Source organism: Panthera uncia, chromosome C2, assembly GCF_023721935.1.
Source record: "Panthera uncia isolate 11264 chromosome C2, Puncia_PCG_1.0, whole genome shotgun sequence".
Lineage (NCBI taxonomy): Eukaryota > Metazoa > Chordata > Mammalia > Carnivora > Felidae > Panthera > Panthera uncia.
The window spans coordinates 49,844,287-49,870,916 of record NC_064810.1 but is presented as its reverse complement, the minus strand read 5'-3'; positions in this window follow the sequence as shown (position 1 = coordinate 49,870,916).

The following is a 26,630-nucleotide window of genomic DNA, read 5'->3' as shown; positions in this document are numbered from 1 at the left end:
TAAAAAAATTATGTGCTTTATTTTGTCAGATGTTTAAAATGCTTGACAAGGAAATATAAAAATAAATGTGAAAACTAACACAATGAGTTTTATTTAAATCTAGGTCTTTGTCGTTTAGCTGACCTCAGCTAATTAAGTACATTTGGTCTGGTGTGATAAACCAAAAAGTACTATACAATGCCTGGCCTCTGCTGGTATCTTTAAACCCACCCATTATCTGAACATATCAAGGCAAAAAAAGTCTAATGATAAAATCATATTTTATTCCTGACTTGGCAAAATATTTGAAAGGCTATAAATTAGACAATCCCAGCGATGTGCAATGCAAGAAGCAGAGACTGCAATGTTGAATTTCTAAAGCAAGAGAAATATGCTCTATCATTGTCTTTTGGATTATTTTACCTTCATGGTTTACATAATGAAGGACTACAGGCAAATTTTAATTAAATCAAATAAAGAAATTGAATTTCAAACTCTGATTTGATATTAGAATGGTAAATTCTCTATTCTAAATTGAAGCCTAACTTAATTCCTCTGATCAACAACTCCCACTCTTAGAAGCAGAATATCTTCCTGGAAGTGTCAACTGAGCTAATATCGTCCAGTTCTTGAGACAAAAATTAAGTGTGAATCTAAGCTAATTAAATTGTGACGGTCATTAGACAAAATGCAGAGTAACTGCGTAAAGAATTTTGGAGATGAGATTTATGAAATTATTCTAAATATGGGCAGTTTTGCATGCACTCTTAAGTGCTTGTGTCCATTTTTGTATGAGCACGAATCCTTCCTGTTCACATTTAATTCCTTTATCCTCTTGAACCACTTCTTCCTGAGCACAACAAATTGGCTTAATACTGTTACTATGGTGGCCATGAGTTGTGTTTGATTTACTAAAATTCTTGATCGTCTTCTCCATGTTTATCCTCCATTTAAAAAAATCGCACTGACAGTCTACATGTCAAACTCTTACTCTGTTATTAACATGTCCTGCCAGATGTCTTCAGTAATGTTATGACTACAAAATGCTCTATTTCCTAATTTTGGAATGGAAGAATTTTAACTCTTATTATATTAGCTGGTGAGATGGTAGATAAGACATAAAAAAATTTTTCTGTCATTTTGATGGGTTGCCTTATAGCTCACTGAAATCAACTCTTTAAAAATTAAGGAAAAGAATGCCCAACTCCATGCTTAATAAAACAATTTTAACAATAAAAATCTTGGTTATGGTTTTTTATTTTGTAAAAAAATATCCTTTTGTATTATCTAATTTAACAGTTCTTCTCCCACTGAGAGATGGCAAAAAGTCCACTAATGTCTTTGTTTTGAGATCAGTATAGTTACCTATCTGATAAAGCCAAGGATTTATCTTTCTGAAACACGAACGTGTGATTAATGGACATTTTCTACAAGTCACACATAAAAAATCAGTATAATAACCTTATTTGTTCATGGTCCAAGGAGAAAAGTGTGTCATAGAAATCCAAGAATAAAATTAAATCACAAAACATTGAAGGAGTTGCTCTTTCTTTTCAAGATGGCCAACTTATTAATACACCTGAGATCTTTGTAAACTACCTGGAATTTTGTAATGTCCTTATTTATCAGATAGTTCCATTGGTTAAGTGGGACAGGCAAGGGGAAGAGTTACATATTCAATGTGGTTAGGCATATTTAGCAGAATGAAATAGGACATGCAACCTTTTATTCTCGTGCATACATTAGTTCATTCCGAATGATTTTTGTTAGGTTTTGTTTGGTGGGTGATAAATATAAGAAATAATGAGGAACGTATGGCAATTAAAACAAGTGGTATAAATAAGTTTAAGAGGAAATTAGATATTTTCATTGCAAAAGAATGTTACACAGAAAATGGATTAAGAGTACAACCAGGAGTAAGGGATGTAGGTGAAACTGATATACAAGCAAAGCAAGGAACAAGTGGCCATTTTCTACCCTGTAGTTTCATATATCGCACTGGAAGAACCTATATTTTAAGATAATTATGTGCAGTCATGAAATGGTAACAGCTGCATTTTGCCATCTTGGCATGCAAATTACTAGCTCTACTCAGTCCATGTAAGCGTGAATTGATGAAAGATTTGAGAGAGAAGGACTGTCAACAGCTTCTGGTTGTAAGATCTAATGAGCATCATGAAAGTTGATGCAAGAATGATGACCTAGCACTGTCTGCAAAGGTTCAAAGGTTCTGAATGCAAAGGAATGTGGGATTTTAGATCATATTCATAAAATATTACAGAGGGTACATATCCCCAGGAAACATGACATTGTTAGATATCCCAATTTCTCAAATCAATTATATTTTCTTTAAATTTCATTTACTGGGTCTAGCATAATCTCAATTTGAAACAGCTGCAAATGGTATATAATTAGGTCAGAATGTTTTGTTGTCATGATTCTCTCAGTTGCTTACATTGGCTTATGAAAAGGTCATCAGGAGAAAAGGGATCTGAATAGCAAAGAGATTCCAGCTGGTTGGTTATTATTTTAATTATGCAATGGAATCAGCTATTTCCCTGCCAATATCTAAAGTTACTTATGGAAAATTTATTCAGAGACTCCGTGAAGATACTCTTTCTATATTCTTTCCATTGCATGTCACAAATCCATATTTATCAAGCTTTCTGTATGTTTAAAACTTCCTGTTGAATAATGTCCATCCACACATTCTCTCAACAGTACTTAGAGTGGGTCTATGATATACCTGACACTACACATGATCCTCATTCTCAAGAAGATATTGGGAGATAAAATGCACAGTTATTATAAGGTATAATATGTACTCCTCTGAGCATTCAATTCTAATTCAGATTTTCAGGGGTATAGCTCAGTGGTAGAGCATTTGACTGCAATTCTAATTCAGATTTTCTGTATTTCTTAAAAGTTCAGTGTTTAGAATCCTGAAAAGTCAGCTTTTTCTGTTATCTTCTCTGTTTTTTTCTCACCTATAATACTCAAATTTGCATTTTTTTTGAATAGTAAGAAAGAAGAAGATGAAAAACAAAACTCAGAATTTCCCTTTACCAACTTTACTAAGCTTTGGGGTGTTACACTATTTAGTTCATGAAATTTACAAGTTTAAAATAATGTGGTCACCTGCCCTAGCAATTAAGATACAGGGGTTATTTTAAGAATTACATTAAGAATGGCAGGAGAAAGTGGTATATTTTATAAACCAATTCAGTAAATAGTTAATTGGCATAAAAGGGTTTAATTTGGGGACTTAACAATTTAGGTAACAATTGCTTTGAGAGTAGTGGGCAGACCAGGAAGCACCTTTTGATTATTTTGCACAGAGGCTTGAACCCAACATCCTTTATCATAGTACAAAATTGCTTTGAGTCCTTAAAATGGTAGATGTAGTGGGAGCACATCAGAATAATGAGATTAAGTAACAAGGTAGGAAATATTTCATTTGCTGTTTCAGGCTTTTGGCTGATAATGCCAGAACATAACTGTGAGTTTAGAAAAATAAAGACCTGTCTTCAGATACTATTTTTTCCCACTTCTCTACTTCTAATCTAGTCAAAATTATTTCTTTACTGTCCAATTTACCTTTACTGGAATTATAATTTCTGAAATTCCATTCCTATTCTCTTCTGCCAGTCTAAGTTCCCTGTAAGCTTTGTCATCTGGGCTCAAATTCTGTCTCCTCTGTGAAGTTCCCAGCATTGGACTCTAAGTTATTCTTGGCTTTTTTTTAACTTTGTGGGATCTCCAGAAATTTACATCTGGAATTCCCTCACTCTTTTCAGAAAATAACATAGATACACAGACAACTTAAAAATCCATGTTTCTGGAAGCTCTGTATTTATTTTCAGGAATTTAGTTTAATTATATAACTACTATATAAATATGAATTTAGCTTGATTGTATAATTCCTATATAAATATAAATACATATTTTTATGCAAATATAGATGGTAAGTATGATAGTTGAATAATTCCTATAAAATAATATATATTTTCTTTCATGGCAATATATCCTAATATGTTGTTGGAATTGATAAAGCAAAAAGAAATTGACTATTAGCAGAGTTTCACAATATGATCAGCAATCACCTTCACGTGACAGATCTAAGTGCCAAAAAAATCAAACCTAGCTTAACAAGAATTTATACTTAATAATAAAACTTACAAGTGAACCCCTGCTCATCCCTCAAGACCTATCAATTACTTCCTCATCTGAAAAATTTAGATTTTTGACCACAACTCTAAGAAATAATCACTAGATTCTTGCTTTACCCTTCTGTCTTGCACATTGCTCTATTTAAAAACCGAATAGAGTCGCCTGGGTGGCTCAGTCGGTTAAGTGTCCGACTTCAGCTCAGATTGTGATTTCACAGTTTGTGAGTTCAAGCCCCGCATCGGGCTCTGTGCTGACAGCTGGGAGCCTGGAGACTGCTTCAGATTCTGTGTCTCCTTTTCTCTCTGCCCCTTCCCAACTTGTGCTCTGTCTCTCTATGTCTCTCAAAAAATAAATAAACGTAAAAAAATTAAAAAAAAACAGAATACATGTATTGAAATTAATGATTGCCTTCTTGTCAACTTAACAAAACTCAAGATCAGAAACTACACCTGTATTTGCTTAGTACAAATCACTATTCAAGACACTTTTCAAAAAGATCAGAAAAGGAATTTTGAAAAGCGTTGCAGCTTTTAAATATGAGGATATTTTCCCCTGACTTTACTGTTTACATATAAGAATATAAAAATATATGAGGTCAAAAAAACTACAAATGTAGTTTAAAATATTCATATGATTTAAAAATTGTTAGAGTTTTCTATGCTTTATATTTCCCCTTTGAGTCGATAAGGATAATGTGAACGAATTTATTACTAGATGAAAATAGGAAAAAAAAAACCGAGGTGTGGAAAAAAACTTAGGTGTGGCGATTTTACTTTTTATCCGGGAATGTGGGTGTTATTAAATCTCCATGGGGGTGGACACTAGTAAGTGCTATATCACAACCACTTCTATTTAATTCCTGTTGATTTAATTTTATTTTCAGAGCTGCTTCTTCACAGATTGTTTCGAAATATATGGCTATGTGGGGGAGGATAGAACATCACGGCTATAACATTAAACACAGGCATATACATTCACAGAACCCACAAAACACAAAATGTGCTGAAGCAGCTGGAGTGTTCTTTTTTCTGATGGCAAGTTAGAAGACAGGAGGATGAGCAAAATTGGCAGTTGGATGATACTGACAAAAGCAGAGCAATTCGTGCAAAGAATTTACTGTGAGTAGGTCTGAGACTGACATGTGGGATCACATTGTACCTCTATTGGCAGTGCAATGATTTTGAAATTAAAGTGACTACATACACAAAAATGTTCAGTTTGATAGCTCTGTAAAAGGCATTTCACATTTTTAAAAAATGTGTGTGCTCTTACTTCAGAGTAGCCCCATTGGAGAAACGTGGGTAAATAATCACATTTAATTTGATAGACTAGTTTGTCATAAATAGTCTGGTTTTATGGTTTATTCAATATGTGAGTGATAACGAAAAAATACAATAGAAGTTCTTTTTTGGTGTGAATGAGCTTATTACTACCTTCCATGGAAGTTGAGCAAAATAGGTATACATTTCTGAAATTTACTTACTTACATTTGCTATCAGCAGTTGTGATGAAAAATTTGGCAAAAACAAACAAACAAACCCACAACTGATTCAAGGGTCTTGGCCTTGAATAAATCAGATAAATCAGATTTCTATGTCGCTAATGCATTTTAATTACCCTGATACCTTAAATTCCCATCAATCACAACACAGATTATGACTTTGCTTAAATTACAAATCATATAAATCAAGCATTTATCCAATGTGGATTTTCATATTAAGATGGGAGCTGGTTCACTAAACCCAAATATACTTCACCCTATACTACTCAGAAGCCATAGACTTGAGGAATATTAGTCAGTGTTCTGTCAACCCAGAGATGCATGAGGTCCCAAAATAGGAAAAAAAATGTATGAGAGGTGAAAGCTGAGGGAAGTTTCACCTTCCTCCACAGAACCAGAAATATAGAAACGTAAATGAAAAAAGAATCCAGGGTTATTTATTCTAAATGTTCACTAGTATTTCTGTACCAATATCTATTTAAAGGATAAAATTTCAAGGGCCAAGGATTAACTAGGTTAAAGATAGATAGTAATTGGTATATTGCACTGTGGAATGTGAAATCAACATTGTGGGCAAACATAGGATGTATGAAAGCAACATCCTGTGAACTTATACTTCTTCATGTACTGCTTAAGATATATGAAGCATTGTAAATAATTTTTAAATATGCAGGAATACAAATATCCTACACATGAAGAGTTGTGTTAATGTGTTGTATACAACAGTTCCTCGATCTAGCAAAGTTATGTTATACAAACAAATGAGTTAAATAATAACAATAGGGTCAGTAATTCAAGGTCCTATCATATACTTATAGTTTGGGTGCCTAATCTGTGCACATCCTAAACACTGAGAGATTATTATAAAGTACAAATAGAAAAATTAATATATTGTTCCACTAAAAATGCATTTGTTTCATGCAGCTAAAACAGAAACAGAAACCAAATGTGAAAAGCAAGTAGAGTTGAAATATTGAGCCTACTGGGTTCTCATCAAGATTCAGGCACCTATATAGTATATACCATATGAAATAGTGTTTCAGCTCATTTTCTGACTCGAGCATTTGGGTTTGGGAAATGGACTAATTTAAAATTTTCAGTATATGCATCTTTTTGGGATTTGTTTTTATTGACCATCTTGACTATTTCCTATCTTGACCATGAATTTTCCTGCTTTTTTTTTTTTGTATTTTGCTTTCCCTTGCTCACCCTGCCCCCCAAAATATTGTATCTAAAAGAACAGTAAAGAGTGAAGTAAATAATATATATCTCAAGATCAAGTAAGGGCATACTTCTTTTTTCCAGACCACTAGTATGGAGATGCTGAGTTAATCTAATCTATATTTGACCTTGGCCTAGGATTTGTTGCATCTTTATCTGTAATAAGTTCACATATGTCTTTAAATATTTTGAAGTTCTTAGGTAAGGGTTAGAAAATATGGACTGGAAATATTACAAGGACCGCTATCACTTTACTGTCTGGCTGCCACTTTACTGGAGAGTTATTTTTGTTCTTCAACTCTGTCCCTGCTTCTCTGAGCCTCAACAGATCTTCCTCCACCCTGGTGCACCAGCACCAGCCTTTGGAGAGTCACAGCAGTACATTTTACTAAAGCTATGTATTTCTCTCCATCTTCTCCCTAACCCCAGCCTTCAGCCAGTAGCTGCACTGCACTAAGTGAAGACCTCTCCTGTGCTGAGAGAAATGTCCCTCAGCTCTCCTGCCCACTTCCCAGACTTGGCACACTTCCTTGCTTTTGGTGAAGACTTCAGGATAGACAAGGAAGGGTGTGTTGATGGGTGTGTGAAGATTCACTTTATTCTCAGCTCTTTAAGATTGGAATCTGTTACATCGGCCCACTTATGACCGATAAAGTATGTTAAGAATTCATTTGGTTTCTTCTTATTACCATTTCTGGAGAATTCCCTCAGCTTCTACTACTCTGCCAAGGATGAAAACAGCCTCAGGTCTCTTTTGTGAAGGGCTCCACATTTTCTGTAATTTAGTGCATTTAGCTTTCTTTGCATCCTCAGTTCTCTGATGCTGTGATGTCCAATAGAAGAGCCACTAGCCATATATGACTATATATATTTAAATTTAAATTAATTACATTCTAGTAAGTTAAAAGCTGGTTCCTCAGCTGCACTGGTCACATTTCTAGAATTAAAGAACCACATTTGGCTAGGGATATATTGGACAGTGCAAAAAGGAAACATTTTCATTATCACAGAAAGTTGTATTAGATAGCAATGCTCTGATGGGTTTAAAACAAATTAAAATTTGTATATTATCCAGCTTGTTTCATGGTTAGTATGAGAATGAAAATTTCTTATAATTTCTTCTATAATAACCAAAAGTGGAAGTTCTTGCATTATTTTCTCAATTCATGTTTAGAGTTTTCCTAAGTGTATATAGATCAATAAATAGACATGCTCACTTAAATATTCTTCTATTCTTTTATGATTTTATGTTTTAGTCATTACATTTGGCACTTTATTATGTGAACATATAATTTTGAATACATCAGTTTGAGTCCCTGATGTGTTTGTATTGTTTAAAAACAGGCATTCCACGGGTGCCTGGATGGCTCAGTCATTTAAGTGTCCAACTTCAGCTCAGGTCATGATCTCGCCATTCCTGAGTTCAAGCCCCATGTCGGGCTCTGTGCTGACAGCTCAGAGCCTGAAGCCTGCTTCCTATTCTGTGTCTCCCTCTCTCTCTGCCCTTCGCCTGCTCATGCTGTCTCTCTCTCTCTCTCTCTCAAAAATAAATAAACGTTAAAAAATTAAAAAAAAAATTCAACACAGTTGAACACACGGTATTTTTTCCTTATAATTTTATGAAACTATATTATAAACATTAAGGCCTAATTATTAGCATTGGAGTAGTATTTCAATTTTAATTTCAACAAAGACAATGAAAAAGATTCTTCCTATGTATTGATTTTGATTTTATTATCTTTTATGATAATACTTAATGTTAAGGATGATTTGGTAAGATATATATTCTTATACTTTGCTGGTAGAGTTTGGATCAACCTAGCTTACTTAAAAAATTCAGGATGTGCATAAACAGCTTATTAATCTCTACTCTCTAAATACATTCTAAAAAAACAAGGAATTTCTTTAGGGAAAATTAGCTACATTCACAGAGGATTGGATAACCAAGTATTTACTTCATTAATACTCTTACTGGGGACACTTCTCTCATTTGCTTTAATTGCCACTTATCTTCCCAGGACCTAGAACCTGACCTGCTGTGTAGAAGCATTAGTAAATATATGTTGATTAAAATAATAGATAAAGCTGTATTAAATCAAGGGAAAAGATGGTGTAAAAGGAGAGAAAGAGAGAAGCTTCAGTAACCAAAAGAAGAGTGAATTTCAAAACAGAGGAATGGTCAACAAGGTAAAAGGTTAAGAAAGATGTCCACTAAAACAAAGACCTAAAAGTTTCGCTGGTCTTGGTAGTTCCAATTTAGGAAAAGGAATCTTATTGATCATAGTGTGGGTTAACATCATATGGCAATAATTTGAGAACAAATTACCGAAAAAAATGGAGACAGCCTAAATCAGCAACTGATGCCGAGAGTGAAACATCTTGTTTTCTCTGAATCTCAGTAAGCAAAAATAACAACCCTTTCTCCTCAACCCAAACCTTTGCCATAACTTGATTTCATAGAAAGTTAAATGGTTTCTATGAATGTTTGTTCATTCTCAAACCTTGTCTAGGCTTTTACAATCTCCCTGAAGTATTCTATATGATTTCAGTATTCCCTGGTTTATATAATAGAGGCAGGTTTTTGAGTTAGGACACTTAGCTTAGGAAACCACATCAAGAAATATGCAACAGGGGCACCTGGGTAGTTTAGTCGGTTAAGCGTCTGACTTCGGCTCAGGTCATGATCTCATGGTTCGTGAGTTTGATTCTTGGGTTGGGCTCTGTGCTCAAACAGCTTCAGATTCCGTCTCTCTCTCTCTCTCTCTCTGTGCTTCCCCCACTAATGCTCTGTCTCTTTCTTAAAAATAAATAAACATTAAAAAATTAAGAAATATGCAAGAAAACAATCTACTTTACAGTGCAACACATGGTATATCTGATAAGAACCAATGTAGGGTATTTTTTCCATGAAGATTTTCCTTGAAGATAACAGCTTTGTTCACATGTAGAAAATAAATTTCAGCTGTGCTGATATGTCTCAGAGTCACTTTATGGGATGATGCCCTTCTTCTATGCCTTAGATTGCTTACAAGCATTCTCTTGCCAATTAATGAACACCTTGTCCTGAAGTCTTAACTTCCAATTTGGTCCCTGAATGCTTGTCCTCTGGTTCCATGTCCCAGATTCAGACTCTGCACTCCTCAGATCTCTGAAAATATGCTAACAGAACAAGAGTTTCTAAGGTCTTTTTATTGTATACCCTCAACAGAACTAAAGCCTATAGACAAATGCCTTCCTATTACTGTTAACCTGTCTTTACAGATGCTTTTAACAGAATACCAAATGTCAAGCAGAGAATGTCAAAAAATGCTGTGAACTAGATCCACTAAAAATTCAAGTTTCCTAACTTGATTCAGTTCCCTTTTCACTGCTGCATTTCTTTTCATCATTCCTATTTAACTCATATGGAACACCTGTCAAAAACTTTCAACATTTACCAATCTCCCCATATTGATTTGCTTTTCTTATCAGCAAACTCCCACATCACTAAAATTGAAACCTGATATGTATTTCCCCAATTTACTTCTTATTTGGTTCAAAAATCTATCATTTTAACTATGTTCATATATAGAATACACACAAAAAAGTGAGTAAAACCAATGTACACTTCTTGTATAGTAACATAACACTAAGAGCAAGATGAATATGACCAGTAAGTATGAAACCCCAGGATGCTGTCCACTAAAAACTTCCTGCAAAATATGACCACCATCTTGAATTATTTTGGTCATCCATCACATTGTGCTTTTTTTTTTTAATTGTGCCTAAATGCATAACATTAAACATTATAATTTAGGTTGCATACTTTTTGAATAGTTATTTTCACTCTGTATCATGTTTGGTAGATTCATTCTTTATTCTGGTAAATAGCAACAGTTTTTTGTTTTTTGTTTTTGTTTTTTTTGTTTTTTTTTTTTGGTTCAAAATGTGCCTATTTATTGCTGCATGCTATTCCATTACACAAATATATTACTTTCATATCCATCATTTTCTTGAAGAAAATCTGAGTTGCTTACAGTCTAGGGCTCTTATAAATAATGCATCCATGATTTTTAGTCAGACTTTCAGTCCAAATGGATATAAATTTCTAGTATGTATATTCTTGGTGTTGAATTGCCAGGTCATAGAGTATACACATATTTAGTTTTTCAGGGTGGTGCCAGTATTCCAACATGATTTTACCAATTTGTGCTTTTATCAGTAGTGTATGAGAGCTCCCCTTTCTCCACATTTGCACTAACAATTAGTATTTTTATTAATTCTTAGCTAATCTTATCATATTGTGCTTTTAATTTGTACTTCTCTAGTTACTAGTGAGGTTGATACCTTTGCATATATTTCTTTTTATTTGTATATCCTCTTGGTGGAATGTTTATTCAACTCTCTTGTCCGTTTGTCTATTGGGTTATTATCATTTATAGAATTTATTTTTTTTAATTTTTTTTAAGTTTGTTCATTTATTTTGAGAGAGACAAGCGGGGTAGGGGCAGGGAGAGAGAGGAGGGAAAGAATCCCAAGCAGGCTCTGCACTATAGGCACAGAGCCCGATGCAGGGCTCGGACTCACTAAACTGTGAGATCATAACTTGAGCTAAAACCAAGAGTGGGACGCTTAACCAACTGAGCCACCCAGGTGCCCCTATAGAATTTATTTTTATTTTACTTTATATTTACTTATGTTATTTTATATTTATTCTAAATTCAAATTCTTAATTATTTGTATTATGAATGTTATTTCTTTGTCTGACTTTTTAATATTTTCTTCAAAAAGTTTTAGTTTTCCTTTCTCACTTAAATCCTTAATCCATCTGTTACTATTTTGTGTAGCTAGCATAAGGAATTTTTACTTTATCTGAAAAAAGATTCTGTACTACATATAATAGTTCATCCTTTTCCACCTCTCTACAATGCCTTCTTTGTCAAAGATAAAATTTTCAACCATTTAATTGCAATTGTCTTTTGTTGTATCACAAAGCATCACAAAACTTAATGATTTAAAATATTTAAAATCATTGATTAGTATTTTGCCTCTATTTACCTTTACTGTACTGTCCTCTGTGTATATGTGTGTGTGTATTTTCTATGTTTAACAATGTTTTATTAGATTCATAAAATAGATTAAGAAAACTTCCTCTTCTGTATTCTGGAAGAATTAAGTAATACTGGAATTATTTCTTTCTCGTCGTATTACCAATAGTAGTTATAAAACATTCTGAGCTTGTGGTTTTCTATAGAGTCATTAGTTCATTACTTTAATGATTACAAAACTATTCATAGTTTCTAGTGCTACTTGATTAATTTTTGTGCATTTTAACTAAGTTTTAGATTTAAAAATATTCATAAAATCATGATTTTAATTTATGCTGCATAACTATCATGCCTCATTTTTCTTTCCTCCCATTGTTTATTTGATCCTTCCTCCTTTTTTGTTAATATTGCCTATTATCTGTCATATTTATTAAACTTTCCATAGAACCAACTTTTGGCTTTCTCAATCTCTATTGTATCTTTCTTCTAGTATTGTCAAATTATTTTCCCTACTTCTTCAGTTGTGTATGTGTAGACTACTCATTTTCACCTTTTCTTTCTTTTTATGATATCACATTTAATGTTATGCATTTCTTTCTTTCTCTTTCTTTCTTTCTTTCTTTCTTTCTTTCTTTCTTTCTTTCTTCTGACTTTACTCATTGTGTTTTTTGTGGGTTATGTGATTTTAATTTATGATCATATTTTCTTGAACTCTTTATAAATGGAAATATATGAACATTAAAATCTATTCCTCTCAAGATAAAATTACTTAGAATATATTTCGTATAACTAAGAAATGAATTGGGGTGCCTGGATGGCTTAATTAGTTACGTATCTGACTCTTGTTTCGGCTCAGGTCATGATCTCAAGGTTCGTGAGTTTAAATCCTGAGTTGGGCTCCAAATTAGGATTCTGTCACTCTTTCTTGCTCTCTGTCCCTCCCTCCCTTTTTCCCTCTCGTTCTCTGTTTCTCTCAAAATAAATAAACTTTTTAAAAAAGAAATGAATGAACTGATTTTGTCAGAATGTAATTAGAAATTCCGTATCCCATATGCAGTGTAGTGTTTAAGGAATTTCTTATATTTTTTTTTTGTTTTTTATATGCATCTTTTGTTTTTGTTTTAATGCTTCACTCAGATCAAGGTCAAAACATGCACGTACTTACACTATCCTCTTCAGAGTGCATTTTAAAAATCTATTTCCCCAGCTGTGGTATCTCGGTTCTAGGCAGAGATCTTCAATCAGACGTTCTTGCTCTTTTTATGGTGTTTTCCTCTCTTGCTTGTATTTATCCCCTGATAATTCAGGCATACCTGAGAATAGAAGATGCTTCCAGAGTTTACAGTGGCCACAGTGGAAAGGGAATGTGTGACCTTTATTCAACCAAAGGCAAGTAGCAGTGTTGATTCCATCACCTAATAGTTGTGTCCTGGTCAATTCACTCAGCCTCTTTAAGCCCTGGTTTTCTCATGAGCAAAATGTCAGTGATAACACTTAGTCCTTACTATAGCTTTAATAATTGAAAGAGAAAAATATTTATATGAAATGATATGGTAAGTTTTACTTCTAGGTACTCAAAGAATATTAATTCTTTTCCCTCACTTCTTGGACTGCTGGTCTGCTCCCTCTCCTCCAAATTCCTGTCCACTGCCATTTTTCTTCCATTAGTATGGTTCTTTTTTTCGGAAATAGTCACTTTCACATCATCGCTGTTCATTTGGTTGCCAAGTATGAACTATACCCCAAGTCCTTACTTTTCCTGATCTTCTCTGTGCCCCATCAGAATATGCTAATTCCTTTCTAGAATAGTGTACATATGTCTGCAAATGCATGTGTCTGATTACATAGCATCTTGTCCTGGTTTCTTTACTCCTAGCCAATGTCAAAGACCATTTTTATTTGTCTTTGCATTTACAGCTAATTGTGTAATGTCTGAAAAATTCATTTACTTAATAAATTAGTAGTGACATATAATAAGGTTATTGAGATCATAGGTTTTGTAATCTGATATATGTGGACAGGAATCATGAATCTCCCACTCAGCTATGTGAACTGGGACAAGCTTTTGGCATGATTATTAACCTTTAAAACTGGCATCATGATAATTGTTTAACAACATTTTTTAAAATTAAGTGTAAAATGTTTTATAAAACTCTTATAAAGCTCAGGTATACTACCTGAAGTTTTTAAGTTCTTATAAAATGATAGCGATTAATATTTGATGGTAAAAGAAAGAACAATTAAATTTAAAATTGCCTTACTGGAAACTTCCATTGGCAATACATATGTGTATAAACTAAACATGAAAAATGCAGAATGAAACACCTTTTCCAAAAATCACTTCCTCACCGTTTTCGCTTTTTACTCTTTGATACTTTGCCACATCATCAAAATTCTGAAGTAATCCTTGACTTTTTCTCCTCCATATCCCTGGACTAAGAATCATCAGTTTTATTCATTCATTCATTCATTCATTCATCCAGTGTAGTGGATATAAAGAGAGAATGGCGTTATTATATCCATGATTAGATCACAAAGCTTCTATAGTATATTGGGCAAACTAAAATGTTTATTTATTTCAACAAGCATTTTTTAGGATTTGCAATGTGCTTAACCCTGCTAAGTATTCTTAATTTTAAGACAGTTGACCATAATAAAATGTAGTTTATGGAACATATTTCACACATAAAACTGATTTAATCATTTGGTGTCTTGTTATCTACCATACTAAAGGCCGAAGAATAATAGTGCTTAGTTTGAAAGAATTTTCTTGAATGTTTAAACTCCTGATACTTGAAGAATAAAATGAAATGAAATATTTTATTTATTATTATATTTTAAATTTACATTTGGCAGGCAGCCACTGAAATACTGCCTAAAATAGTTCTGCACATATTATGATTTTGAAAATTAGCTTTTGATGGAAGTGAAAGGAAAACCTGTAACACTATTTCTGAATCAAAATTTCCCATTAATACTTTAAATCTATTGACTAGTTTCCCAATAATAGGTAGAAATGTCAATATTTTGATGTAATCTAAATATGATGGGTATAGAGTAAGAAAAATTCTGGTGAGAGATGCCTTATCCTCTACCATTGACCATACAGGGATTTGATAAAGTTCTATAAACATTTATAGTCTTTTCCCTGTTATTTATGATTCTTTGAGATCTTAAAACATTCCTGAACAACTTAAAGAAACATTGTCTTCTTTGAATTACTTTAACTCTTTCATTGGTGCACCTAGCTTTCTGTACTCAGTTTGTTCTTTAGCAAGGTAAATCCTTTTTGCATTGAGACTTCTTTTTGAATAAATCTAGCCTAGTTTTCCTTATAAGGCTTATTTCCGACTAATATGCATTTAATAGGGCACATTTATGTAACCTAATGCAGCCTTGCAAAACATTTTCAAATATTCTTAGATGTCAAAATCATATTAAATTCAGAGGATTTTCAGAGGTCCAAACTGAGTTATTTATGTATTTTTCTCTATATCCATCTATACATACATACATACACATCTAATTTTCTTTTCTTGCTGTAGCTCCTATCTCTAAAAATACCTCTTGTGGACATGCAGCACACACTGGTCAACACTCTATATATGCTAACACCAGTTTTAGTCCAGTTACTTTAAACCCATGTGTTCAACCAAATGCTGTTGATATTGAACATGTAGCAAATCAGCCAGGTCATCAAAGACTGTTTTTTCCAGGCTATTTTCCTCTTTCTAACTCTAGGAGGATGCCATTCACAACCATGTCAACTGCTAAGAATTTAAAGCATGCCGTATTTTAACACTACACAGTTGGTAACTAGTTAATAGTTAATAATGGTTGTATCCTCTACTATTTTTTTCCTTTGTTTTCACATCATTGCGAATCTTCAAGCAGATGGGTCAAGTTGAATGGTTTTCCTTTGCTCTCCATGATGCCTAACACATAGTTACGGTTCTTTTCCTCAAAAAGCTCCTTGTTTCCTTTATTATATACAGGTTAATTTTCCAACAAGATGTTTAAGGCTTTCCATGATCTGCTCCGCTTATCTATTTAGTTTTGTGTCTCACCTTTGAATTCCACAGAAATCTGATTGATGTTCTTTTCTGTTTCATAAACTTGTCATTCTCTCTTTTTCCACTAAGCCTTTGAGTACGCTATTTCTTCTGATTGAAGCATTCTTCATCAGTTGATTCCTCACCTTGCTCTATGGTCATCATTTCATGACACCTTGCCTCATTTTCTGAAAGCACTATAGTTTACATGTTCTTAAATAGTAAAATTAATTAAAATTAATTTGGTTTAGAGAATTTTGTGACAGCCCTTGAGATAATTGGAAACAAATGAAATGTTTTAAACCCAGAGTTTTATCTACTGGGAAAGGAAGGGGGAGGAGTCTAAGTCTACAGATTTAATACCTGCAAGGAAAAATGTGTTTTATATAAAGAAGCAAATCTTGTGTATACAGCAAAACCTTGGATTGCAAGTAACTTCTGCAAGTGTTCCGCAAGATGAGCAAACATTTCTAATAAATTTTAACTTGATAAATGAACAATGCCTTGCAATAAGAGTAGTACCTGATGCTGTATGTCACAGGATCACAACTGAGCCAGTGGTTCTTCTGTCTCTCCTTCTCTCTCTCTCTCTCTCTCTCTCTCTCTCTCTCTCTCTCTCTCACTGTGGGATTGTGGGTGATCATCTTCCATGCTCAGATGCTCGGTCTCATGCTGTGGTGTTTGGCAGAAATCAGTGATTTTTCAGAACGTTAGAGAAGGTGCCCGCACCAGGCACTAGTGTAATTTTTGTCGCTTCAAAGCACTTATGGACAGTCCTTTGCTTTTCCATACAAGCATAAACTTAGGAATGCTTTGCTTCATTCTAGGTCAGGCTGCCTGCAGATAGAGACCCTTTCCTCTGCTGCTTTATTTCCAGTTACATTAAACACGGTATATGACAAGAGTTTATTAATACTGTACTGGAGTGCAAGCATATATAACGGCCCCCATACAGAAAAAAATTGAAAAGAAAGGTGGTAAGAAGGAGATGATTACAGTGAAGTTAAGAAGGAAATCATCGAGAAGCACAAACCAGGTATGCAAGTGGCTGAGTCTACAGCTGCATCTCATCTGCAGACGAGGAGGAGAATAGGGTAGAGGACTGACTTCAAATGAAATTAGGGAGATATGTAAAATGAAGGAAACTGTGCAAAATTTTGTAGAAAAGCACCACCAAATAAGGCTGTAGCCGCGCAAGCAATGAATCTGTTGAACAGCAATGCAATGTCACATTTTGCCAAAAATCCTCAAAGGAGGCAAAGCAAGCAAGTGTCATTGGATAGGTTTCTTGTTAAAGTTGCACTGAAAAGAAAAAGCTTCCATTGGGCTAGTAAATAGCAGTGATTCTGTTAGTGGTAGTGAAAACTGTCCTACACAGTAACCCTCTTCTCTCTAGTCTCCCTCATACCAGCCACAAAGGTTTTCAAAGGTAAGTGCAGGTTAATTTGTTTATTTTTATTAAAATGTTGTATTTTCTTTATGATTTTGTATTATATTACAGTATTGTGATCATTTTTATATGAATATCTTTGGGTGGTGGAATGAATCATCTGAATTTCCATTCTTTCTTATGGGGAAAATTGCTTTGATATACAAATGCTTTGGATTGCAAACATGTTTCTGGGATGAATTATGCTTGCAAACCAAGGCTTTACTGAATATGGAAAAGCATTCCTGAATATACCCTTTATTAAACCTTAATTCCAGAATAGAAGAAATGTATACTTAGACATAATTACTGATATTTTCAGCTCTCCCAATTTACCATGTCTATGACTTTAGGTAAATTCATATTTATTTTGTCTAAAGCAGTTGCCTTGGCAATTTCACATATTTAGCCAAATACAGCACTATTCTAGGCACATAGTAATTACTCAATAAATATTAGTTAAAATTATTTCTTGCTATAGTCATCTCCAAATTAAACATCCTTACCACTCTATCTGGTTCACTGTACATATGTCCTTTTTATCAACTCTACTATAATGTGTTTAATAAGCCACAACTTTGGTTTATTAAACATTTTCATTTGTCTATCCCCAGTTATTGCTCTTAATTGCCAGCCCAGTGCTTTACACAGAGTAAATGCACAATTAATATTGCTTGCATGAATATAAAGTGAATGTTTATCTGGTCATTTTGTTACAATACATAATGTGTTACCATAACTTTAAATTCTTACAAGGCCCACGCATCTTATAGAAATATTAATAGGTATACATTTTAATGTTTGTTTCCTTTCTGGTTGTTAGGGCTGATATTTATAGATCAAATTTATAACAGTGCAGATAAGGTTAAAATTATAGTTTAAAATTTGAATTAATTCAAAGAATGTCATCCTAAACTCAAGTCCACTGAACAAAACATCTATTGTTAAGTAAAGAAGACTAGGCCATCTGAAAATGTTGGATACATACAAAAATGTTTGCTGTATATTTCCTGTGATTATCTCCTTATAAAGCACACAAGACCTCTACACAGCACATTTTTATGACATGTGCATGGGAGGATGCCTACGTCTTTAGAAAAGCCTATTGTGTAAGGGACAGCAAGAAAGGATAAGGAGCCACAGGAAGATCAGGAAGAGAAGAAACTTCTGAGTATCAGAGTCATTACTTGTGAAAAAGAAGAAGTTAATCAGAACCCCAAATGCATATTAAAAAAGTATGCTGCTATAGTTTTGGTAACTCAACATCTCAAGTACTATCAGAGGCTAATCCAAATTACAGGTGATGTTTTCCCACAAGTCCTGTATGATTTCCACTTCTAATTAAGCATGATGCTACAAAATACGTGTAGTTGCATTGCGTCAATTGTTTCAATGTCTACTTAAAAACCATTTGCATCTGTTTTTCTGTTAGCATTCAGAATGCTCCATAAAATCCAATTATGACTAGACTTTATGGGCAACTATCAAAATGTCTTTAGTTAATTCAACTGATATTTCAATACAGTAAAAATTCCAAAATAAAGCCACCAATTATTGAAACTATCACATGCTACTTGTAATGGTATATTGTACATGCTTTTCATATAGTCATAACTTGTTTTATCTCATATATATTTGCTCTTTTAAAATATTAAAATACACTGATTACTATATGAGGGAGAAACTGCATTATCAATGACAGTTTTTATCATTTCTAGGTGTTTTTTTTTCCTTTTATTGTTATAAGTCAAAGCTTTGTCTCTTGCCCAGTTGTAGAAAGACATCCCTTCATTACATTTTAAAAAGCAGCTCACTGATAGAATCAGTAATAATTATGAACTTGGATTATCGATTTCTTAAAGCACTTATAAGAAATTATCCACTAGTGGATTCAAAGTGTAATTGGGCATATTTAATCACATAAAATTATGTTTCTTTTTATTCCTTTCAAATGGAACATGAATGACTATTGGATCACGAATAAGAAAGTATAGAACAGAAGTGTGAAGGTAGCAAAGGGATTGTACTACAGAAGGAGATGAGACAAAGAAAAGCTGATCTGTTGCAGTTTACATTTATTTGGTCACTCCTCTCACCAACATTTCACTTCAAAAGTGAATTGATGTTTGAATGAGTAAGCAGCTAGGCTTTCTTTTAGAAAACAGCAAGCAACCTAACAATGCAACTATCTGTAAAAGAGGAAGATTCAACATCAGAGGCTCAAAAACATTTTAGATAGATTTCTTTTCTTTTTCTAAGTGAATATGAAAACATTCTTTTTTTCTTATATCAGAAGGACTTTAACATGACACCAGTTCCCTGACTCTGTCAAATGCATGAACGAATGGGCAAACTGAGAGGGAAAAAAAGATTTGATAACTTGATTACATATGATAAAGAAGAAGACATTGATATCTCAGGACTAAATGCACATTTTGGTTATTTTCATTGGCATGAATGTCTTATGCTTATGCCACTGGATTTATACTCTATAGACGATTATTGTATTTAAACTATATACACTAAACTACACAATGCAATCTAAAGAACTGGAAGTTTTTCTGATTTCTTTACATGAAGAATGAAATTTATATATCACATGCAAAAAAAGAAAAGAAAAAGCTGACTAGAGTCTGAATCTCTTATGACATGGCTCCCCCCCCCCTTTTACTTAAATGTTACTATTTTAATGAATGTGATAAAACTGTCATATTTGAAAAATATATTGATGTAAAAAAACCAAAGTGTCATAAAATTGTTTTTAAATTAATTCTTTACTAGTATGAAAAAATTAACAATATGAAGTTAGAAATGCCTTAATCAACAGCCCTGGTGACCAGATGGCATAATTTAGAATTTCTTACTGAAAATCTTTTGCTTATTCATATACTCAAACTGGTGACTTCTAATGCTGAAGTCACAAATTCTTGAATTTCCTTTATTGTCTTAGAAGGGCAGTTGAAAGGCAATGTACGAAAGGCAATGAATGAATCACATGAACATAATAGTTAAATATTCTAGTAGGGAGCTAGATGTTAAAGTTAAACCAGAGACAATAGTATGAGATTGCATCTTTGGATAACTCCACTGTTTTACTTTTGGGTCTGTATATCCATATATGCCTTTCCCATCATCCTGACAATGGATTCCATTGAATATATTCTCTTAGGCAATTCAAGGCTTTTCATTAATAGCATTCTTAGGCCTTCGGGCTTTCTGAAATCCCCAAATTCACAATGTGACAACTGAATTATGTCAAGATTCAATCTGTGTATGTGCCAGTGGGAATGACATAGAGGAAAATGCTGTCTATATTCGACAACTATCCATGACCAGAAAATTTTTAAGATCTCAGATACCTTCCTCAGTGACACTCTTCAAATAATTAATCTGATCATGAATATTTTAAGATAAATATAAAATAACAAGCTGAGAAATAGAGGAAACAAATACAGAGTCCTTACTCTGACTTATAAGACCCCTACATGAACTGGCCCTCCATTAACTCTGTTCATAAGGAGTTTCCCTTATTCCTTCTGCTGAGCCACATAGGTCACTGTGTTTTTGTTTTTGCTTTTGATTTTTTCTGAAAAAGCCAGGCATGGTTCCAGCTTAGATTGTCTATACTGTTCCATCAGCCTTGGGTGACCTTCCCTCGGATGTCTTCATGGTTTACAATCTCACTTCATTAAATCATACAAAAACATTATGTCATTATGGAGGCCTTATTTGCCCATTTTATATAAAATCGCAATACCTTCCCCCGCCAACTCTCTGCTTTATGTTTTCTCCTTAGAACTTAATACTAAATATCAGATAGGATAATATCAGATAGGAATACTAAATATAATGTTTATTAGCTATTCTAAAATCACATGATTATTAGTAATCACATGATTACTCTGTTCAAATTTTTAGTCCCTTTTTTATTAGTTTTTTCTATAATTATGCATTTTAATTACTTTATCCTACTAACTCAAAAGCATTCTCAGTTACAAGCTGCAATGTTATTTTACATAGTACTATGAAAAAATGCTGCCAATAAAACAATGTCATGTCATGGTGAAAGATGCATTATATTTCCAGAGATATTAAAATGTAGATTGGAAATCCTTGAAATGGAGTATTTATCATGTTTATCTCTGCTTCCCTCACTAGAATAAAAGTTTCATGAGGGCAGAGCCTTTTGAGTGTTTTCTTCACTGCCATCCACATTTATAGTACCCTAATATCCCTGTTACATAATAGGAGGTACTCAATAAATATTTTTGACTTAATAGATACCTGAATAAATTTTAGTAGTTTTATGTTTATTTGTTCCATCACCGCATAACTTACAATTGTTACATACTTCTCCATATATTTTTCTCTCTCTTATATAGCATCAGGTAAAGACAGAAGCATTGCAAAGTGGGTATTTATTAAGTTATGTCAAATTACTTGACTAACAGCTTATGACAAATTACTTACTTGACTTTATGGAGGTGGTGCTTCTGTCTGCACATGGTGTGTGTGTGTGTGTGTGTGTGTGTGTGTGTGTGCATGTGATGATTTCAGAAAGCATGGTTTTTTGTGATTAGTGTTAAATTTGTCTGTGAATAACAGAGTACTTTAAAATTAGAAGAATGGGGGTGCCTAGGCAGCTCAGTGGGTTAGGAGTCTGACTCTTGATTTCTTGATTCCTGTAGAATTTCTTTTCAGGTCATGATTTCACAGTTCATGAGTTTGACCCCACATTGGGCTCTGTGCTGACTGTGTGAATCTCTGCTTAGGGACTCGCTCTCTCTCCCTCTCTCTCTCTGTCTCTGTCTCTCTCTCTCTCTGTCCCTTCTCCTCTTCTCTTCTCTTCTCTTCTCCTCTCTTCTCTTCCTCTCTCAAAATAAATAAATAAGCAATGACAACAACAAAAGAATGTGAAAAGGCAACCCACAGAATGGAAGAATGTTTTTAAAATAGCAATAAATAAATAAAAGCCCTAAACTGCCTATCATGCTTCTACTTTTATTTATTTATTTATATTTATTTTTAAAAATTTTCTCCCATTCTGTGGGTTGCCTTTTAAAAGTCTGTGAATATTTCTGTTTCTACTCACCTGGTGTAGGGACAGAACAAATGCAATGAAATGATAAATGGATGGTAGGAAATACACAGCAGTTACTGGCCATAGCTTTTATCTCTTCTTACAGGGAAAACATAGAAAAGACTCCCTTCTATGAGAGATTCTCTGAGCATGGCAGTGAATAACACAACCCACATGTGCTGTTTCACCTTTCATAGTGTGTCTCCTGTTGGCCTATGATTGGACCTGCTATTTCTTTATGGTATTAATAATTACAAGATTTGCTGGGCAATGCTTCTGGTTTTGACAGTATAATTTCCCTAAAAACTTAACAGGTGTCCAGTCAATTTCCTTCTAGGACTCTCCATTTTCAAGCAATTGCAGCCAAATTTTGTTTATACATGTTAATTTAAACTTGAAGACTTGTCTTTAGTTTATCACTCTTTTGCTTATTGTAAACGACTTAGAGAATACCTGAAACATTAGACTTGGGCGGAAAAGGAAACTTAATCTGGTCTTTTGGCAGAGAATAAAATATATCTGAAATAGGCTGGGAGAGATAGTCTTGTCACACTGAAGTTTGTTTTGAGAGCCACCATTAATAATGGCATTGGTTTGGAGTACCAACATATTTGATTTTGCCCTCTGAGTCCATATGTTATTTGACATTCAGTCAATGAAAATTGTCTACCACAGGCCTAGATTGCTTTCCTAGGGAGAATGGTAACCTTTTTCAACTCTGCTTTTTGGCTGGTAAATCTAGTCTGAGTATTGCTCTCTAGTAAGCATCTATAAATAACTAATGAATAACTATATTTTAAAATTTTTAATAATTTTAGTGTTTTATCCCTTTTTAGCATATGATCTGCCTTTGAATTTGTGCCACATATTCTGATATTTAATATCAAGTACTATTACACTTTAATATCTAATCCTTCCTACCCAACATATGACAAGTTGTACTAATCCATTGCCATATGCTTAAGTTCTGTTACTTGTAGCACTGTAGTATGAGTAGCAAATTCTGTATTAGTTAAGATTAGATTTCACTTAAAAAAGGTTAGATTTTTCTGTGAATAGAAAAATACCCACCTTAAAAGTTATTGAAACATAAATTTCCAATAGCTAGTCTTGGACTCCCCATTCCCCACAATTTTGCATTTAGGGTCCTTCTGTAAAAAGGCAATAGAATTTGGCAATTGAGAACATGGCTTCAGATGCAATACTGATGTTCAAGTCTTGCTTCACGACTTACTACCTATGTGACCTACAATATTTCAATCCATCTGAGTGCTTTGATTTAAATACCTTATAGCATTGTTGTGAAAGTTAAGCAAATTAATACACACAATGAACTCAATACTTCCAGTCACAGAGTGAATTGTATATATGTTACCTTGTGATCATTTAGCTTTCCCTATACAATAACCATTCCCAAAATGAGTGTTTTAAAATATTAACCATTCATGTGTAACACAGTTCTTCAGGTTAGTAATTTAGGCTGGTTTGGAATAGGTTTGGCTGATCTCTAAGTGGACTTGCTCATGGATCTATGGTCAGCTGATAGGTGTGCTGGGGTTGGCTTGTTTATCATGACCTCATCTGAGGAAGCTGGGATAAATGGACCCTCTGTTCATGTGCTCTGTCATCCTTCAGTGAGCCAGCATGAGTATCTTATGGCAGTGGTGGCATGGATGATACTAAGACTAGCAAAAAAGGACAAGTTCTAGTGTATAAGCTTTTTTCCCAAAATCTATCCTGGTATCATATTTACTACTGTGAAGTTGGCCAAAGGGTAGAGCAAGATCATCCCATATTCAAGGAGTAGGGAAATGACAATAGTTCTTGATGGAAGGAGGTATGAAGTGACATTGCAAGAGGAGAATGAGTTTTCCACTTAGTAATATGCATTTAAGATCCCTCTATGTCTTTTAATGACTTTATAGCTCATATCCTTCTATTAATGAATAACATCCCATTGTCTGAATGTACCACTGTATATTACCCATTCCCTGAAGGACATCTTAGTTGATCCCAAGTTTTGACAATGTTGAGTAAAGCAGCTATAAACATCCATGTGCAGGTTTTTGTGTGAACATGGTTTTAAAGTACTTTGGATAGATATCAAGGAACACAACTGCTGGATTGTATGGTAAAAGTATGTTTAGTTTTGTAAGAAACTGACAAACTGTCTTCTAAAGCGGCTGTACCATTTTTCAGTACCACAAGCAGAGGTAGAAGAACTTCTATTGCTCCACATCCTGGCCAACATTTGCCATTGTCAATCTTCTGGATTTTGACCATTCTAATAGGTACGTAAGGTTATGTCGTTGTTATTTTAATTTATATTTTCCTGATGACATATGATATAGAACATCTTTTCATATGCTTATTTGCCATAGATGTATCTTTTTTATCGTGAGATTGCTTTTAAGGTCCTTGGCCCATTTTTTAATTGGGTTGTTTGGGTTTTTTTATTGCTGAGTTTTGAGAGTTCTTTATTTTACATAACAGTCCTTTATAAGGTTTGTCTTTTGCAAATGTTTTCTTCTAGTCAATGGCCTGTGTTCTCATTCTCTTGGCAATTTCTTTCACACAGGAGAAGTTTTTAATTTTTATGAAGTATAGCTTATCATGGTTTCTTTCATGAATCATGCCATTGGTGTTGTATCTAAAAGATCACCACCATCCTGAAAGTCATCTAGGTTTTCCCCTGTGTTAACTTCTAGGAGTTCTATAATTTTGTATTTAGGTTTATAAAGAATTTTGAGTTAATTTTTATGAAGGGCATAAGGTCTGTATCTAGATTCTTTTCCTTTTCTTTTCTTTTTTTTTTTTTTTTTTGCACATGGATGTCTGCTTGTTCTAGCACCATTTATTGAAGAGGCTGCCTTTGCTTCATTATAGTTGCTTTGCTCCTTTTTCAAAGATAAGTTGAATATATGCATAGTATTCTATTTCTGGGTAACCTGTCCCATTCCACTGATGTTTGTTTTTAATTTTGCCGACACCACACTGCTTTGATTACTGTAGCTTTATAGTAAGTCTTAAAGTCACATAGTGTAGTAATCAGTCTGTTCTCCACTAATTTTGTGTTAGCTATTCCAGGTCTTTTGCCTCCTAATACAAACTTTACAACCAGTTTATCAATATCCATAAAATAACTTGCTCAGAATTTGCTTTAAAATTGCATTGAATCTACAGATCAAGTTGAGAAGAACTGACATCTTGACAATATTGAGTTTTCCTATACATGAATATGGAATATCTCTTCATTTATTTAACTCCTCTTTAATTTCATTTGTCAGGGTTTTGTAGTTTTTCCTTGATAGACTTTATACATATTTTGCTATATTTATACCTAAGTATTTGGATTTTGGTGGTGTTAATGTAAATGGTATTATGTTTTTACTTTCAAAGTCCACTTGTTCATTGCTTGTACATATGAAAATTATTGACTTTTGTACACTAACCTTGTATCCTGCAACCGTGTTATAATGGCTTATTAGCACCAGAATTCTGGATAATCATTTTTTTTCCTTTTATAGAATATCATATCATCTGCAAACACAGTTTTCTTTCTTTCTTTCAATCTGTTGAGCTTTTAATATGATGTTGAAAAGGAGTGGTGAGAGGAGTAATCCTTGCCTTTTACTTGATCTTAGTGAAAAGCTTTGAGTTTCTCACCATTAAGTATGATGTTAGCACTAGGCTTTTTGTAGCTATTCTTTATCAAGTTAGGGAAGTTTCCATCTATTCCTAGTTTACTGAGAATTTTTATCATGAATAGGTGCTGGGTTTTGTCAAATGTTTTTTCTTCACCAATTAATATGACATGTGATTTTTCTTTTTTAGCCTGTTGATGAATGGATCATAGTTTTTCATTCTCCGGTTAAATCTCATTTTGTCATGACGTATAATTATTTTTATAGAGTCTTGGTTTGATTTGTTAATATATTGTTGAGAATTTTTGTGTGTACATTCATGAGATATCGGTCTGTAGTTTTATTATCTTGTAATGTCTTGGTCCGATTTCGGTAATAAAGTAATGTTGTCTTTATAGAATGATTTGGGAAATATTTCCTCCGCTTCTGTTCTTTAAAAGATATTGTAAAGAATTGGTATAATTTCTTTCTGAAGTGTTTTATGGAATACACACTGAACCCATCTGCTTTCTGTTTTGGAAGGCTAT